The following is an 18,384-nucleotide window of genomic DNA, read 5'->3' on the forward strand; positions in this document are numbered from 1 at the left end:
CCAGAGACTCATTCTCTGCTGCTCTGTCTGCTTCTATCAAAGGATGCTTTGCTCCGCCTCACTCAGCCCTGCAGATAAATCACTGAGATCCGGGAGATTTATAGGTTGTGTGTCTTATGTGATGGCAGGATGTATTTTTCCCAAAAACATGTTCGAGGATATTACTGAGATGTATTGGTTAACTTTTTTTAAATCTGTCAACCTTTAACCCTCATTACACCAACACATATAATATAACTAGTCTACCTACTGGATAAAACTGTAAGAAACAATCATAACAAAAATGTTAAATTAATAGTTCAAAATCTAATCAAAGTTTCATATAGCACATTTTCTCCACAAAGGTAACTCAAAGTACTTCAAAAACCAAACCATGCTTTGTGATTGAAAAAGAACACTTAATACTAACGAAGGACTGAATAAAACAGAAATAAAATAATGATTAAAACAAATACAAATAATAAAAAGTACTAAAATAAGAGTACAATTTATAAAAAATAAGAATAAAATACAATTCAGTTATTAGAAATGAAATAGGTGGGTCCTGAGTTTGCTCTTAAAAAAAGAGTTATGACATAATTGTTAATATTACTGTCATTTGAAAAGATGGATTATCAGATTAGGAAAGTGAATGATAATTTGCATATTGTGTAAAACAGAAACAGACTAAGCACATGAGTAAATCCCCACTTCTGTAAATGAGGTCCTATGGTAAACATGAACTCATTACATATCATTAATTTAAATTGCATAGTTTTGGTCTGGGGTTTCCCAGGACTTTAATTTGGGTATTATTTTTCAAAGCAATCATTAAAACAGATACAGAAATCGATAATATGAAGTAATTAGAAACAATTTGATTTAAAAAATGTGATAGATGTGATAGAATCAAGCATATGTTAGATGTGACAAAAAGTATAGCTCTATGGTTTGCTGTTCCCAAATGGGATTAAGGTTAAAGTAACTGTAATTTGCATGGAATCGAGTCACCTAACACAAACCCTAGGTTCATTTTATTTTTTAGAAATGGTTTGTACATTTGAACACATTCATGTGAATTCTGGCAAATTATCTTAATAGGAGATTAATAGGTATTTAGGCTCCACTCTGCTATCTCATTATTGAAGTAGGCCTATATGACCCTGTTGATATTGGCCTAATCCTTTGAATTTCCCCAGTTCAAACAACCCGGGTGACACCGGCATTAACTAAGATAATCCAGAGTAGACTCACTGAATGTTTCACATGCTACTCTTTACCCGAATGAAGTTTAGATTTCACACATGGTTTTAAAGAATAGCAGGCAGTTGAATTTGGTAAACAGTGACATGTTAAAATAAAATTCTCTATAAATGATCTTGTTGACAGGTTTCTTGTTGGTCTATACACTTTTCTTGAAGGAATCTGAAAATATTAACTCAAAATATGTTAAAGAGAGTTCTCAACCATGATGTATTATGAATACACTTGAATTAGGCTCATTCTTTGTTTGTAGTTTGCTGAAAAATGCATAAAGGGGAAAAAAATGACTTAAAAGACTAACCCACATAATCTTTAACATTACAATATCATCTACACTAGTCAAGTAGGCATGCTGTAGCTTAAACAATGTATACACTCAATAAGTTAAACGCACCAATTGATACAAAAACAAAAGTTAATGAGAGTATTACAGGAATTTAAAAACTTTAGATTTTGTATTATCAAGTTTACAAGGCAACATGCTTTAATTAAAGCGGCATTTGACTTGCATGCATACACCAAGGCGTAAAAGTCGATGTATGGCCTGGAACTGAGGTTAATAGAGTACAGTATAAAGCAAACAATGCCCCAGCCCCTTGATGACATTGTGTATTGTGTACAAAAGCAGTGGCCATAATAGTTATTCTACAATAGGTCAAACTTATTTTCTACTTACAATTTTAGCTGCAGTTTGAGTGCTCCAAAGCAATCACACATTTTAGATCAATGGATCAAAGTAACTCCATTTTCTCAAATAGTACTTACAGCATAAATTACAGCTGTCAGGGTAATGGTGGTTCCAAAAGCAGCAGCAATAGCAATCATTGAGTAACTGCACTACTTGAAGTGTGATAATATATTATATAATATGTCTGTACATACAAATTCATCCAAACATGAAAAACCGAGACACATAAATCCATACTGCACACAAAAAACTGCAGATGCAAATGTGCCTCTATGGCTTTTTCTGGCACATTTACATGATGGACTTAAGTGCTTGTGTTTATTAAGGTGCATTGTTCCTTTTTAAACAAATAAAAAAAGTACCATGGCATAATGACCAATTATATAAACAGCAATACACGTAGTGGTAAAGTTATTATAAGCATGTTTACGTTTTGGGATAGGCCAACTGTTCTTAGGTGTAATTTATATTTATTATCATTGCAAAGGATCCCCAAATTGATAACAGTGAGGATTCTGCCCCCATCCTCTCTATCATATCACACCTGTTAGATACTTTATATAAAGGTAAAACTATAATTTCAGTAACATATTTAAAGCATCTGGTAGAGTGCAAGAATATTTTCAAGACTTGAAATTGTGTGTTTTATTGCATTTTGGGACCCAGTTCCACAAATTGCTGACAGCAATGGTTAAAATCAGGCAGTTCACAATGAGTGTCACTAGATGGCGATAGAGTGCCACAATCTGACACTGTCCAGTGAGGTAAAGGGGATTTCTGTGATTTTAGCTCATGATGTTTGTCTGGTAACAACACTTGTAGTTGTATGCTTAAATATAGGCTAACAAAAGAAAAAAGAAAAAAAAAATCACACAATTCAATATACAAATATTTTACATGGGCAAATAATACATATATAGGCTATTCTATTTTTTAATTGACGATAAAGTAATTACATTTAATACATGCAGGTAAACAAAGGGAAAAAATGCATAACTTATAGAATAGAATTACACATATAAATATAGTGTTTTTTCCCTCCTTTATTTAAGAAAATACTTATGTACATCATACATTATATAAACACAAAACATTGACATCAGGGTTACACAGTTTCACATACAGAGTGAAAAAGTACTAACAATAAAGAAAGAAAGATAAAGTAAAACAAATAGATAAAAAATTAGCAAACAAACGGTAGGAAAAATATATGTATCAAATACTGATTTGGTTTTGATTTCCTTCTTCTTATACATTCTATCATAGTGGTGCCATATTGTTGTAATTCTAAGTAGAAATGTAGAACATTTGGTTTAGATACAAATATATTTTATTTGGTTGATGTCTGTCATAGGTGACGACACTCATACCCGGATATCCTAGTTGAAAATATCCGTGTTGAACACGGGAAGTTGAGTTTTCTACCCTCGCATTCCTGAATGGACTTTACGTACGTTTACGTGCGTCTGCAAGGAACGTGAAACACCCGCTACGCATTTGACGTACGTGCGTTCTCTATTTGCTCCTTGGAGATTCCCCTTCCTTCCTGGGCTGTTTGAGGTAAACCTCCACGGTCGCATCAGTCTCGTGAATACCTGACGGAGTGGAAAGCTAACTGTACATGTAACGTGTTTGTCACACATGTGTGAAACATGCGGAAGCAGCGGACAGCGCGAAGCTAGAGCCTGGAGAGGTTACGGTGGCTAAAGTACAACCCGGGAGGAACTTATCGTCTCCATGGCTGCGAAAAGTTAACGCACAGACGGTTGGAAAACAGGCATAATTCCCCTTCGACCGACTTAAGGTAAGAATAACCGATTTGTTTGTAGACTTGAGGAAGTACACGGTCGTGGTGCCGCGTCAATAACGTCGACCAAATGATTGAATAAGAGTGTCTTTGTTTACAAGGACCCCGGCGTCCCCGGTTCGCGCTGTCTCAATGGGATTGTTCCGTTTTCATCTGGCAGCCCTGTGTAGCTAATGTTGGTGGCAGTGACAGGGCTCACAGGCTTACACTGTGGACACAAATAGATCGATTATGTGACACTGCTTCGTATTTAAACAGGGTTTCACATGACGGCAGTGGAGTTCATGTTATTCCCGCCTGCTTCACTGCACAACAGGATAACACAATAACATGTTTCTTCTAGGTCTCTGTTTAATGGGAGATGGTCAGGTCAAAGGGCAAGGTCAGGAACATGAACATCTTGAGATACTACAGACCTGAGGCCTGAACTTCCCTTATATTATATAAGATTTGGCTGTAAAAGCAAAATAACATCTTAGAGGTTTACTTGATTTGGATGGTAGTGAACTGCAGTCCAATCATTTGTGTTCTGCTATGAGAATTGTCACTGTGTGTGTAACAGTCAAGACTTTTGGGTTGTGTAGAGATGACTTACAATGTACCACCGTGAAATCAGCTCACATCCTCCCTTTCCCTTATTCCCCCTGTATGTCCCTGGAGAAAAGAAATGAAATGTAATCTCTCTCACTCTCTGGCTCTGACTATAAATCGGCACCCAGAGACACAGCAGCTGACACAGAGGGACAGGTGGCCCAGTTGGACAGGTGCACCCTTAACAAAAGGGACATAGTCCATTTTTTGTAGTGTGGTTTCTGCTTTCCCATGTCTACGACCTGCTTTCGCAATTCAGTTTTTGTTGGTCTTTTTCCCACTGCTTTTGAATTGTGTACATGCTGTGACATGGTGATGCTAAATTGAAACTCCTCAAATGTGATTGCACAACCCACACTTGCTTTGGTCATTCAATGGCGTTGTGTAACAAAAACAAGTAAGCTGTTTGTGTTAAGCTTTCTGTATGACACATTCTTTACAACTCCAGCCATACACTCTGAAACTAGGGTAGGACTTAAGATGTACGTCAGCAACATTTTGCATATCTTAGCCTGTACCGTTTTCTGGAATTTAATTGAAAGACAAACCAGTTTCAGTCTCAACACGTGTAACAAGGAAACGGGAGTCATTTTTTGGAATTGTGCATTAAGAACACGCCCTTACTGTGAAACTAAGCAGAGTTCCTGACAAATGACCTGGCTGCGAAACCAGCTTTGAACTGCGTTTGTAGTTCACAGCTAATGGTTAACCCGCTTCTAGGTGCATTAAAGTACCTTAAAAAATGTATGTTGCATGACTAGTTTCATGCCATGTTAGGCTTGTGCTTTATGCAGTGAGCTGGTGAACACTGATTTCAGAGAGGGAGAGGGAGAACATGAAGGATCAGAAAAGAGGTCAGCAAAGGGATGTGAAGTGGAAGAGGGAGGAGAGGGAAAGTTTGAAGGCTTATCTCAGTAATGTGCAGGGACAGTTGAGCAATGATGAGTGTTGCAGTCACCACTGTCTTCTTCTTAACCCTTCACTTCCTCCTCTGGCACTGAAAGCTGACTTTATTCCCCAAGGAACCCATATAAAAACAAAGAAACATTAAGGTTACTGTGTGAGCGTGACATGTGATGTGTAAACGATACATGTTGTGTTTTCCTAATGATGCGTCACCCTGCCCAGCCTGCTTCGAGGAAGCAACTAAGTACATTGACTCAAGTACTGTACTCGAGTACAATTTTGAGGTACTTATACTTTAGAGTATTTCCATGTAATGATAGTTTATACTTCTACTCCACAACATTTAAAAGTAAACAATGTAATGTTACTGCCCTACAATTGTTAAACAGCTTTGGCTACTTTAAACAGAAAGGAGGAAACAATTATTGAAATATTTTACAAAAAGTAAATCAGAACTTTGTTTTTCTACAACAGTAAAATGCTATCTAATATTATCTAAAAATGTCACATATATAATTATATACACACATAAAGGCAATTTGTCTGCACAATGATTACTTTTAATACTTTAAGTACATTTATCTGATGATACTTTGGTACTTTTAGTTAAGTAAGATTTTGAATGCAGGACTTTTACATGAATGAAGTCATTTAACAGTAATGTTTTTGTACTTTGACTAACATCTGAATACTTCATCCACCACTGGGATCCTATTCACAATAAAGAGTGAGATCCCCACGACTCTCTATTGAGGTTTATTTAAATCTCTTGAACGCAGCCTCCCAGCTCCTCTCTGTCAGCCAGTGCGCATGCGCCCTTCTGACACTCCGGTAATCCGCTGTTATAGGAGGAGATTGCATCCTCGGCCACTGCGCTCACGCTACCAGTGAGGGAGAATTAAAGCCTGAGGAAGAAAAAAAGAAAACACATAGCGGGTACAGCAAATAACGTGCCCAAAATGGAGCCATTAAAACGGGATGGAGCAGCTTTACAGTGTGAGCAGGCGACAGCGGGACTGGAGCGAGGATGGTGCCTAATATAAACCTCAGAATCTACAGCCCAATCGCAGGAAATATGAGATAAACGCAGGTTGGGGATGGACCCGGTGGAAGATGGTGACATTTGCGTATTAGTACTGCTTCCTGGATGAGACCTCTTCGGCTATCTTGGCGTTTCTTAAAGCCTGTGTGGCCCACCTTTTCTTTTACCTAAGTAATGCTTTGCAGTGAGGGCTACATTGAATCGATGATTAATTTATAACCAATACACGGAATATCGTCCTCCTTAGACTTTTGCCTCAGGGCTTTTACCAGCGATCGATACATGTCAAAACATGCATGCAAATGGTGCGATACTTGTTTCCTCCGCCTATAGAGAGCCTCGCTATGACCGCCTGGCAAGTCCACATGAATCTCAGAGCAAGTTGATGAACTAGACTGGCCGGCCTCGGCGCGGGGATCAGACAGAAATTAAGCCTCAGACAGCAGCGGAAACTCGGATCATCTCTGGCAGAGCACCGCAGCCCGTAACGGAACATCCCTCTCCGGTATTTGGTCGGATTTAAACAGAACTTGCAGCTGAGCTCTAAAACATTTTCATGCTTTGGTAACTGTGGAGGTTGTGAAGTGATTCCTTTTTTTTCTTTTTTTTAACCCCCTGAGAAAGACCTCCCCAATATGACTTTTCATCCAGCTGGAGAAACGCAGCTGGGGTGTTTTACTGGGAAACTTTCACAGCAGCTGTTACTCGGACTGGATGTCTGAAACATGAGACTTTGGATATTAGCATACTTGTAGTTTTGCCAACACCCTTCCCCAGCAAATGCAATGCATTGATTTCCTCCAGTTCCCGCATTGTAAATTACTCCGTGGATATATTTATTATGACTTTTATTCCTGCAAGATCCATGCCACCATCACTATCAGCTGTCTTTATGGATCATAATGCTTTTGTGCTGTCCTGGAGGTGTTTCGTTAAACTGCTGAGATGCTGAAAGACCACGTACTTCTGCTTCCCATCTTGTCCTGCTTTGGCTAATTGATTGTTTTCCTGAGCATGTGCAAAGACACTGGGACCCAGGCATGAGACTGCACAGATTGGGGAGATGTGTCAGAAGGAATGCGGGAGGAATTATGAGTGGCACTATGGAAGACATGCTGCAGAGTGTTACAAGCTTAGAGTCTACAAGAGGGAGAATTACGAGCCTTTGCTGTGAGCAAATTGCATTTCTTCCTCTCTGAGAGCGAATGCTGAATGGGAATCAGTGCGACACGCATCACATTACTATTTGGATTGAGAACTTCTTTCCCTGTGGGACACCCCTCCTGCATACTGAGCCACCTGCAAGTTACATTTTTCTATATCTTTAATTCCCTTTTGCTGTAGTTTTTTCTTTACCTTGCAAACTTGGAGGTCTTTAAGAAAAAATGGCAGAAGGTTTACAGCGAATACAAACGCATGATATGCTCCAAAGAACCCCTTTAGTCTCAATGTATCTCAGTTTGTCTCACTGAGTACAAGTGTGGATCCCTTGTCAACATTCGTGCTTTAGCCAAAAGCTAAACAAACATCTTCCAAGACTGTTTCCTCCGATCGCCGTGGTGATGGGGAGCTCGGCCTCGTCTCTGACTGCAGAGACAGAGTCGGACCATGGCTTCCGCAGCACCCCGTACCCGTCCTCCCCCCCCGTGGGCTGGCTCAGGAACAGCCACAGCAGCCCGGTGTGGGGCACCACCTTCATCACCCGTCAGCAGCAGCACCCTCTGCCTCACCGGGAGCGCAGGTAAGAGCCAGCAGTGTCCCCTCAGCGGGGTGCCAACACGTTTCTCAGATGAGTGCACAGGGAGGCAGGCCAGCTGATATAGGGATGTCCCCGGTGGAATGAGACGTGGTGTTGTATTTCACGGGAATGAAAAGCTGTGACTGTGAGTGGCATTATTTCCGGGGCTCTTGTCTTGGCTTCAGTATTTGAACACAGTGTTGTAAACTGTACATCATTTGAGAAAGGTACTACTTTCTCTCCCAGGCTTTAAGTGACGCTTACGGGGGATTCAATAACCTTAGAGAAATGGATCAAATCCCCTGTTTCACTTAAGCTTATCTAATCAAAGCCTGTATTTTGATGTTATTTATCTGACGCACCAACATTTTGGGTAAGCCGGATTTGAAAACCAAAATCCCAGCCCATTGGATCCTCCTAGAACAGCTGTCAGTGTGCTACACTCCATGCAGAGCTGAGAGGATTGCCTGGATACATAGATTGACCTGACTTCTTTTAGACCAATGAAAACAGCTCTAGCGTAATTATAGGACAAGTTTTACCGCCACACGTTTTTACCAGGCTTTAAAACAAGCTTTAATTCAGTTTTATTCCTTTTTGATAATGATTTAAAAACTGAATGCAATCTCTTTTTACATATTGCTAGACACACCTTGCTTCTATTTTTTATTTGTGTGAGAATAATACTCCTTTTCACTCTTAAAAGTTTCCCTAAGAACAGCTAGCAGGAGCTGTGTAATTGCTCATGGTTTACGCCTATCAGAGCAAACTATTAAAGGAATAGACATCCTTTTCATACTCTCTTGTTTTGTCAGTATTGACTGCAGAAAAAAAATATGTATTCAGTTACTGTATTTCAAGACTGTGCTGCAATAATCCATTGTTCCAGTCTCTGCCTTCTGAGTCACTGTCAACACAGTGAAAGGCCTATCAGCAGTGTGTAAGGAGCTTAGTTTGAATGTGCAGCTCATCCAGCACTTTTGACTGACTTTCTTCCAAAGGATGATCTTCTCGAACGCCCTCACGGAAACTTGTTTAGAAGCGTTAACAGTTTTCCTTCAGCTTTTTTGGGTCATGTCTCCCTGAATGAGAACAGGCAATTGTTATCGACCGCCTGTAGTGTATTGAAGTTGTTGCTGAGTCACTCAGGGCATCACGGTCCGGTTGTTGGTTATTGATTTTCAGAGAGCCCGATCACATTTCCCAACAATGGATGTCATTATTTATTCAGCGTCAGTCCCCTGTTGGGCTTTCATATTTCTTTATTCCTGCTGGTTGCTGTCAATGCTTCATTTACAGTTGCTCTACATTTAACCGTCAAGGCAGTCTCAACTTACCCCTCGAAGAGTTTTAAAATATAGGAAAGGCTGTTTTCATCCCATCTTTAAACGGTTCCATCAACCATAGCACCATGCATTAATGCAACTCAGCAGCTCCTACTGTCAGTGTAGTTTTGCATCATAGTCAACTCTTAGCGTTTGTGCATCTCTGTAGCAATAAGTCTCTGTCCTCATCACACATCAGACTCCACCTCAGTCAGCTGAGCACATAAACACAGAGATACACACCGTTCAGTCTACTGCTGGGAGGCAAAAGGCACACACACACATATCCTGACAATAGATGTTTTAGAAACAGTGTGCAGCAGCACTTGGAACATGCCCTCATATCTTCCCCCTCTGTCTCACACACACACACTCACTTGCAGTCTTATGCACATATACACACACTGCTGAGTGAGCCTAACAACGTTAGGCAAGCTTTGCTGAGCTGTGACAGAGCATGAAATATAGAAACAACAGAACACTATGAGCCAAGCTTAACTTCAGGCGTTCTCGTACAGTTTATTCTCTAATATATTGTCACATAAAACGTTTTCTTTTCCCATGTCTCCTAGCTTGGAGACTGCAGGAACAGTGTTGTCCTTGGGTATTTTCAATTTGTTTTCATCTAGCAGCGACCCCATTGACTTTGGGAAGTGTTTGTGTGTACTGAATCAACTGTGAAGTTTCACTCAGCATTACAACCCACTGAGCAGAGGAAGATGGGGTGTTGTTGTGTCTGATTGTTTCATTTTAAAAGCAGCGCAACACAGTATTATTATCCTATTATTGGTTAAGTAAACAATGTGACTGTGCTTCATTTTGATCTCAGGCCTGAAGTGCTGCTGGGTTCCTTTGCACATGGCCTTTGGAGCCCTTACAGTTGGAGTCTGCTCTCTCCAGAGTCGATCCCCGGCTCTCCACTGTCCCATCATGATGGATGATAGCGTTTATCGCAGCTCCATTCCACTGGCTCCCCTCCCTTTAATTGGATTAAAACGGGTCCACTTGGATTCAGCCAGTGCTCAGTGGCCGTGTTTATTCTGAATTATTTCAGCACGTCCTCCCCGGCTATTGCCTGTCTGGTGAAGAGAGGCAGGGTCAGGACAGTCCCCGAGCCACCCGGATAGATTTGGCACGCATGCTTTGTCTCACAGTGTGGCTTTCTTTGGAAAACAGAGCATCGATGCGGCAAGAAAAAAACCGCCTATTGGCCCTGAAACTGACATGTTTCCAGATCACCACCACTCCTGTTGCCATGGAAATCTGTAGCATATGTTCTGTAACCTAATTCTATCGGGGCCCTAGATAAGACCACACATGGCAGCCTCACACACGGAAAGAAACATGTGCTGGCAAGTTACACCTCTGGAGGAACACATAACGCGCTGATTATTCATGTCAGTGTTTATTGATGTCAGTCAGATAAGAGCCAGGGAGCTTCAGGAACCTCTTGGCAAGAAGTCTGCCTTCGTGGAGTTGAATTTTGTATCTTTGAAACAGGAAGTAGAGCTCCTTTCTGTGCTGCCTGTCTAAGAAGTTCCCCTCCGGCTGAAGGCAGTACTGTGTCAGCAGCAGTGACCCTGCCCTCCATGTTTGGGTGCCCGCAGGAAGTTCAGATAATCAGAGCGGCGGCTGTAACATCGTGCCCTTTCCATTCCTCCCTCTTCTTCCTCCGTGACTCCGGAGCTTCCTGCCAGCTTCCTGCTTGCTCACGCTCTTTTCTGTGCTACTGATGTCTCCTGAAACCCAGTCAGACAGTTTCCTCTGTTTAAAGATTCAAATGTCTGAAGCTGTCTCCACCATCGACACATTCACTCGTCAAAAATGAGCTCCGGTCTTAAAATATTCACTGAGGGCACAGCTAGAGGTCAGAAGCTTCTCTCTGTTTCCCCCCCCCCCTTTTGGCCAGTGTTTGAATTCTTAGTATCTTTTGTTCAACACTGTTAGATCATCTCTTATTTTGAAATGAGTCCTGGGGTTTGAGGCCTTGATCATAAGGTTTGTGAGCATCAGGCTTGCATAAAAACAACAAGTTCTTCTCATAAAACTCATAACCACACTCAGATGTCTTCATGCATGCTATTAGCCTGAAACATAACGTCTATACAACAACACCCTTGTGTTCTACAGCGTCACATTCTTCTTGTGATGTTTCAATTTTTATAGTGTATATCATCAGCCATGTTTATGGAGGAATGTCTCTGCACTTTTTCAAAAGACCCTTTGTCTAATATGCTACGGTAGGAGTTTTTGTGCCAACATTCGATATACCTATTCTCCAAAAACCTAATTAAAAAGTGTCTTCTGCATCAAAACTACCCAATTATGCAGTTGGCCTGTCCTCTATGACTAAGGCGCCACTGTCGCCGATCCCTTGTGTCACATCATCAAGTCTGTCTCAACATGTCACAGTAGAAACTGTTTATCTGCCTCTCACATAAGTTGCAGTCACGGACTCTGCTCCATCATGTTGGGTTTAATGAATTCCGGAGAAGCCGTCAGTGTTGAGTAATGAGTCATATTCATGCCACAACATAATGCCTGCCAGGTAGAACTGAGGCTGTTAAAGTTAATCGTCAAGTCTTTGACCCTGACTTATCGGCTCTTCTGAAAAGCGGGAAGGAATTCTTGCTCAGGGAAAATAACTTTGAAGTGCTCTGATCCTACAAGCGAGAAAAATCCCACAATCAAGCGATAAACAAAAATAATCTTTCGAGTTAAAACTGCGGCAGACTGCATTCATTACTAAAGGGCTGGAAAAAGAGTCTCCGTTTGTTTCCTCAAGTGTGATGGAGAATGTGTGAAAGCGCTGATCTAATCCCCGAGTTTTCTGGGTGTGTTCAGATGCAGCCGAATGCTTTGACACTCATTATCCTTTCTCTTTTTGTACTGCTTCTCTGATCTAATAACAAGCAGTGCATCATCGTTCTGTCGGCTAGTGATCAGATAAAGTCAAAAAACAGTAATGCCAGGGCTCTGAAAAACCCCTGAGTAATGCCCTTGTAGCTGGTTATGAAAATCCCTCCCTGCATCCCTGTCATTTCTAGGGTTGCAGCTATTAAACAGGTCCATCATAAAGTGCACAGTAACAACATAAGTGCAACATAAACATTTTATAAGCTAAAGTATCCACGTCTCCGGCTATCGCCCTGCGTCCACTCAAAACTGCGGCAGTAAATATTTATTAGGAGTGACTCATTTTATTTGTTTGTGTGGGGGTTACATCTGGAACCAACGCACAGGCAGTTCAAATCAGTCAGACCTGCACTTTTCCAGCCTCTCACAACCTATTAGTAATCGCTGTTAACTAGGGATGTCCCGATCACCTTTTTTTGCTCCCGATCCGATTCCGATCATTTGATTTTGACAATCTGCCGATACCGATTTTTCCCGATCCGATCTTTATGCAATGCATTAAGAGGAAAAAAAAGGTAACAGATAACGGCTGGTCATCCAACGCGATGAATTCAGCTATCTTGGCCGTTCTGGGGTAGTTTCTCTTTCCTTTTAAAAGTCTCTGAAAGTGTCGGTTGTTTCAGTGCCGTTACCTGAGTGGCCGCTGTGTACTCGTCGTGTTGTTGTTGGTGGTGTTTGTATTAGATTGGTCATGTTGAACGTAGTTCTGTTCTTTCCACCACGCGGAACCTCCGCCTTGCAAACATTGCATCTGGCTGTTACACTGCCTTCGCTTTCAATTTTATAATACTTCCAAACTCCTGACATTTTCTCTGTCCCGACTCCCGAGTCACCAGCTGAACGTAGCCTCTTGTTAGCTTACTGCTACTATTAGACACTGCGCCCACTCTGTTGCCAGATTTGAGAGAAATAAGCAACCAGGTCTATGAAAACAAGCCCAAAAGAAGCAACACATACATGATGTTGTGTAATTTTAACCCAAAACTAAGGCCTCAGGATGACTTTAAGACGTGAACATGGTCATTTTTGTTTTGTAACATTAAATAAAATGTATAAAAATATTTTATAAAAAAAAAAAATAATAATTCCGATCCCCGATTTTTTCCTCCCGATCCCCGATCACGTGAAAATCACGTGATCGGCTCCGATCCCCGATCACGTGATCGGATCGGGACATCCCTACTGTTAACTAATGTTGCAAATCTGGTCATCAATAAGTTCAAATAACAAATAAAATACCGTATAACCATATGACTGAAATCTTAAGAGGAATCAACAGAAGTAGAAAAAGAAAATGGCGGAAGCATTTACAATGTAGGCCTTATTACATTACGTAAACATCAATGTACTTATACATTAAACTGCAGTGCAACATATTGCTATGGTAACCTTGAGGCTAGCAGAAAAAAAAAAAAAGTGTTTTGCAGCGTTAGCATGGACGTAAGATGGTGTCTGTTCATCTGCATTATTGATTACCCTATTGATAATGTATTAGGGTTAATTGACCCAACGTGAGTGTCTTAAAATTGCTCTAACTAGTTGCATCCAAGAAATTCAATTGCCAATAATCTAAGGCTTAAAATATGTAAAACATGTTTGATGTTTTAGCTTGAAATGATTCATTAATGGTTTAAACTAATTAGTTGATCATCAAAAAATACTGAATTAACTACGTTTTTTTCAATTGTTCATAGCAATCTGTTCGGTTAGTTATATAAATCTGTTTGAAATCATATTTTAGGGTTTTTCTGTCGGTGCAAAAGTCTAGCTAGCTACAATTACCCAACACTGAATGGATAGGCTGCATTATTAAGTAGCAGAACCAAACCCAGCCACTGATGAGCTAGTTTGCCATTTAAATGTACTATAGAAATACTTAAAATTGTACAAACACACTCTTTGCTTCATGGATTATCTTGCAGCTTTGGAGGTAAGCATTACAGTTGGGAGTTTTTTGTCTGTCATACCAGGAAGTTCACTTGGTATGCTGCTCTCAGATACACATAGATTGCGGCAATCCGTGTGATTCCTCGTGCTAAAGTGAAGGCTTTGAGAAACATTTGAGTTTCTAACGGGCCATGTTATAACATCTGTGAAGTGCTGACTGACTGTGTTTTATCTTAGTTTAATGTCAGGATTCATTTATTAGTCAGCCAGTTACTGTAAGTGTTTGAATTGTTTAAAAGGAATTATGACATCTGACATGACATCCTTTTGTTCTTCTTTCATTGTTAAGCATGTCCTTTGTTGTTTGGATTAGAATGAAACCAAAGACATGTCTGTAGCTCGGTGTACATCAGACACAATATCGTCTGATGATGATATAACACAAACAGACCTGGCATTAAAAAAAGTAGTTGAATATGAATGTTGTTAACACACTTCAAATCTACTGCCATTTTTAATCATGAAGGAAATGGACTGTCAACAGAATATCAAAATACACAAAGCTCCTGCTGCCCCGATGAGTCTTATTATTATTTTTGTGAAACATTTAAAGCAGATGCACTCTGCCTCAGATGGCAGTAGAAGGTATCCCGCCCTCCCTTCAGGCCCTGGGCCCGGCGCCAGCCACGGAAAGGCAGCGCAAATGACTGTCGCACAAAGGCCAAATGTCTCACAGCGGCACGGGGAGAAGCTGGCGAGACTCCGTTCCCCTGATCTCGCAACCGAGTTCAGTGTTTGGAACAAATCCATGTGGCCAGTCGTAGGTGGCCAACACAATATCTTCAGAGCCTTTTAGGACTAACCTTAGAATTTCTTAAAGCCTTCTGTATTTCTCTACACGTACCTTTTTTATCTACAGCCTGAGGACTTCCTTCGTTGTGTAATTTAACTTGTTCCCGCAGCATGAGCACTGTAGAGCTCTCACTCCTTGTATCAGTCTGCTAAAGTGCTCTATGATTGTCTTACGCCCACTGATGCATTAAAAAACTGGCCTGGGGTCATTAATGCTCTTACTTAAATTAATTGAGACTACAGGTACTTTATTCATTGTGGGCCTCATTGCAAAACGATGGCTTTTTCTAGAGCAGAGCTGTCTTTCTCTCCTTCACTCGCTATAGTTCGGTCTCTTCTTCCTCTTTCACTGTAAGCTATTGGCTACTCGCCCAGGTCTGCGACACTGGGGAACTGAGGAGCTGAAGTGGGCACTTTAAGAGCGGCTCCACTGAGCACAGGGCCAAGGACAAAAGGTGTGTCTGTGTGTACGTGTGTGTTGTACACACTCCTGAGTGGAGCATGCACACGTAAAGCATCTTTTTAATGTGGGGTCAAGGCATCGCCGGCTGAAATGGTTCCTCAGTACTTTTCATATGTATGTGTGTGTGTGTGTATGTGTGTGTGTGCACCGTGTGTGTGTGTGTATGTGTACTTCACTTTCAACGTATCCTTTTTAATTGAGGCCCAGTATAATGGTTGTAGTGTTTCACCGTGCCTTACTTACATTTAATAAGTGATGTGCTTACAACTGATAATAATGAGATAATTAAGCTAGATATTAAGAAATTCCTTGCGAGGCTGATCACTTAAATTAAAAAGCTCCCACTTTGGCTCGCTGCAGACAGAAACGTAATGAATTTGCAATCCCATGCGCTCCGCCGAGAACCAAATCAATTGCTTTGACAAAGTCTCCATGTGGCTGACACTGTGACTTTGCTCTCCCGCTCGAGATGAAAAGAGGCCTGACAGTTATGAAAATGGCCACAGGGAAGAACCTGTCATCAGACGCGAGGTGTTGACTCTCGCTGAGGCTGCTGTCGTTGCTGTTTGCGGCCCTCAGATAGGCAGGAGAGCTAAGCACGGTGTGAACATGTGCCATCAATGCTAGCATGGGGCCACCAATTAATTCAACCACATTTAACTCAATTAGGGGTGAGGGGGGTGTTGTAGTGTGGAGACTCGGCACAGGTTCTTTGGGGATGGTTGGAATATTTTCAGAGCATATTTAATAATTTGAGGGAAAGGATTTTCATTCTTTTTGAAATACACACTGACTGATACTTTTGGAACACTTAATATTGCATAGCTACCACGGGGACATGGCAGATAGTACTGGGATAAAAGACTAAGCAAAAAAGAGAAAAGTATTCATTTCCTAGTGTTTGTGTCTCTTCGCCAAAAATGTGTTTTTCTAGTTTTGCTCACTGTTTTCATTGGAAGGCTGAGTTTCCTCCTCACACAGCGGGCTCTGGTTTATGTAGGGAGTGCTGACTGCAGCCCAGGACAATGAATCCACAGCTAATGGCTCCTGACATTAAGAACTGGGACTTCTTCTTCCATACTGTTGCTGCCTCGCGGCGGAGAAAACACACAAACAAATGCAGTTGGACAATATAACAAGCAACTATGCTATATCTACAAATAGATACAGCCATGCTTGCATACACCAACCCAGAGGCAAGGATCCACGCACACACAAAGACATCCAAAGACACGCATTAGTGACTGACCGTCCCTCTCCCGCTGTCATTCTCCTCCTTACCTTCGGGAGGAGAGTTGACGAAAGGAGAGCACAGTGTGCTGGGAGCAGGAGCAGTCTGTGAGAGGTTCCCCTGGGTTCGGACGATTCGCCTGGTTTGAAAGGTTTAATGGAGTTGAACTTGGGGCAATTAGCCGGCCAGGACTCATGGTGCTGCAGAGGAGAAGAGCCGGATCTACACTCCTCTGTACTTCCTCAGCAGTTAAATGTCACATGCACTGGGACGTTGATTTGTACATGCTCTAATGTGAAATCAAGAAAGGATGATCAGAATATGTTAATTGGAAATAGGCACAGGGAGCATCAGCATTTTCACTCACAGCGCTTTGGCATTACAACTGTATTACACTGTACATTTAGAGCAGTTACGTGTTTTTCCATAATTGATATCAATTATCATATTAATACAAGATATTGCATTATACATATTTGTACATATTTATTGTTATATATTGTGGGTCAATGTACACGTTTTACCTAAAGTTAAATATTTAAATGTTATCTGATTTCATTTTATTTTAAAATGCAGCAACAGTTACAAAATAGAATGATGTATATTGTGATACAATTTGCACATTTTTACTTCTCCATGTTTGAATAAATATTTACATTTATTATAATTTGATGTTAATTTAGAATCATATAATTTTGTATTAAAAAAATTGAGCAACATTTATTTTTATTTATTTTGATACAATTTGCACATTTTTCTTCTCTATGTTTGAATACATATTTTGTTTTAAAGGTCCAATGTCATGGCCATTTCTACTGATCATATTTCCATTGTTGAGGTCTACTAGAATAGATTTAAATTGTGCAATTTTCCAAAATCACATTGGTTTCTCATACAGCATCTCTGTATAGTATGTGTATTCACTCTGTCCTAAACGGCTTGTTGGAGCTCCTGCCCCCCCCCCCCTCCCTGTGAGCCCAGTGTGCTCTGATTGGTCGGGACGTTGCGAGGCTCGTTGCTGCGAGCTGCTGCGAGGAGCGGACAGGTTTCCGGGTCGGCGATACAGCGAGAACAAGCGAAACTCATCCTGAGCACACACTAACACTCACAGCCGAAGTAAAAACAATAAGTGTGGCTTGATATTGAGTAAGAAAAAGGTTGATAACGCTGTGAGAATGGGTCTGCGGAGAGCATTTCTCCGCGATCCCAACTCGTCTATTACCAGCGTTCAGGGAGCTCTATGCAAGTCAATGGGGACTCCCTGTTAGTTAGCCAAGGGATCCTGGTGTGTGAGGTGCTCCGCGGATTGGTCCATTTGGGCCAATCCGGTCATTTGTTGTTGATTTGGGTATTCACACGTCACAGAACCCAGGAAGCAAACAATGGAAAAAGAGAAATCTCCAACGAGGCGTTCTGGGGCAGCATAGACAGGTCTTTTCTGTGTTAGAGTTTTACTCGCTACAGGGTGTACTTTGAGGGTTTGTGACTCTGCAGACCGTTTACATGCATACAAACCTTCATAACACACAAGGGGACGGGTAATAACCGGAAAGCATGACATGGGCCCTTTAATATAATTACATTTTTGAATTATTTAATTTAATTACATTTTATTCTCAAATGGAGCAATTGCTAAAACATTTAATTATATATTTTAGAACACTTTAACTTATTATAATTTAATATAAATTCATGT

General features: G+C 40.9%; 1 protein-coding gene across 1 annotated transcript in view; it reads left to right on the top strand.

Annotated features, from left to right (window-relative positions):
* Positions 1-3,450: 3,450 nt before the first annotated feature.
* The window catches only part of capn15 (calpain 15), a 41,186-nt gene continuing 26,252 nt past the window's right edge, over positions 3,451-18,384 (top strand). Inside the window, 1 exon segment of the mRNA XM_034119275.1 lies at positions 3,451-3,734. The gene's annotated coding sequence lies outside the window, so the exon portion shown is untranslated.

The sequence above is a fragment of the Trematomus bernacchii genome, unplaced genomic scaffold (assembly GCF_902827165.1).
Source record: "Trematomus bernacchii unplaced genomic scaffold, fTreBer1.1, whole genome shotgun sequence".
Lineage (NCBI taxonomy): Eukaryota > Metazoa > Chordata > Actinopteri > Perciformes > Nototheniidae > Trematomus > Trematomus bernacchii.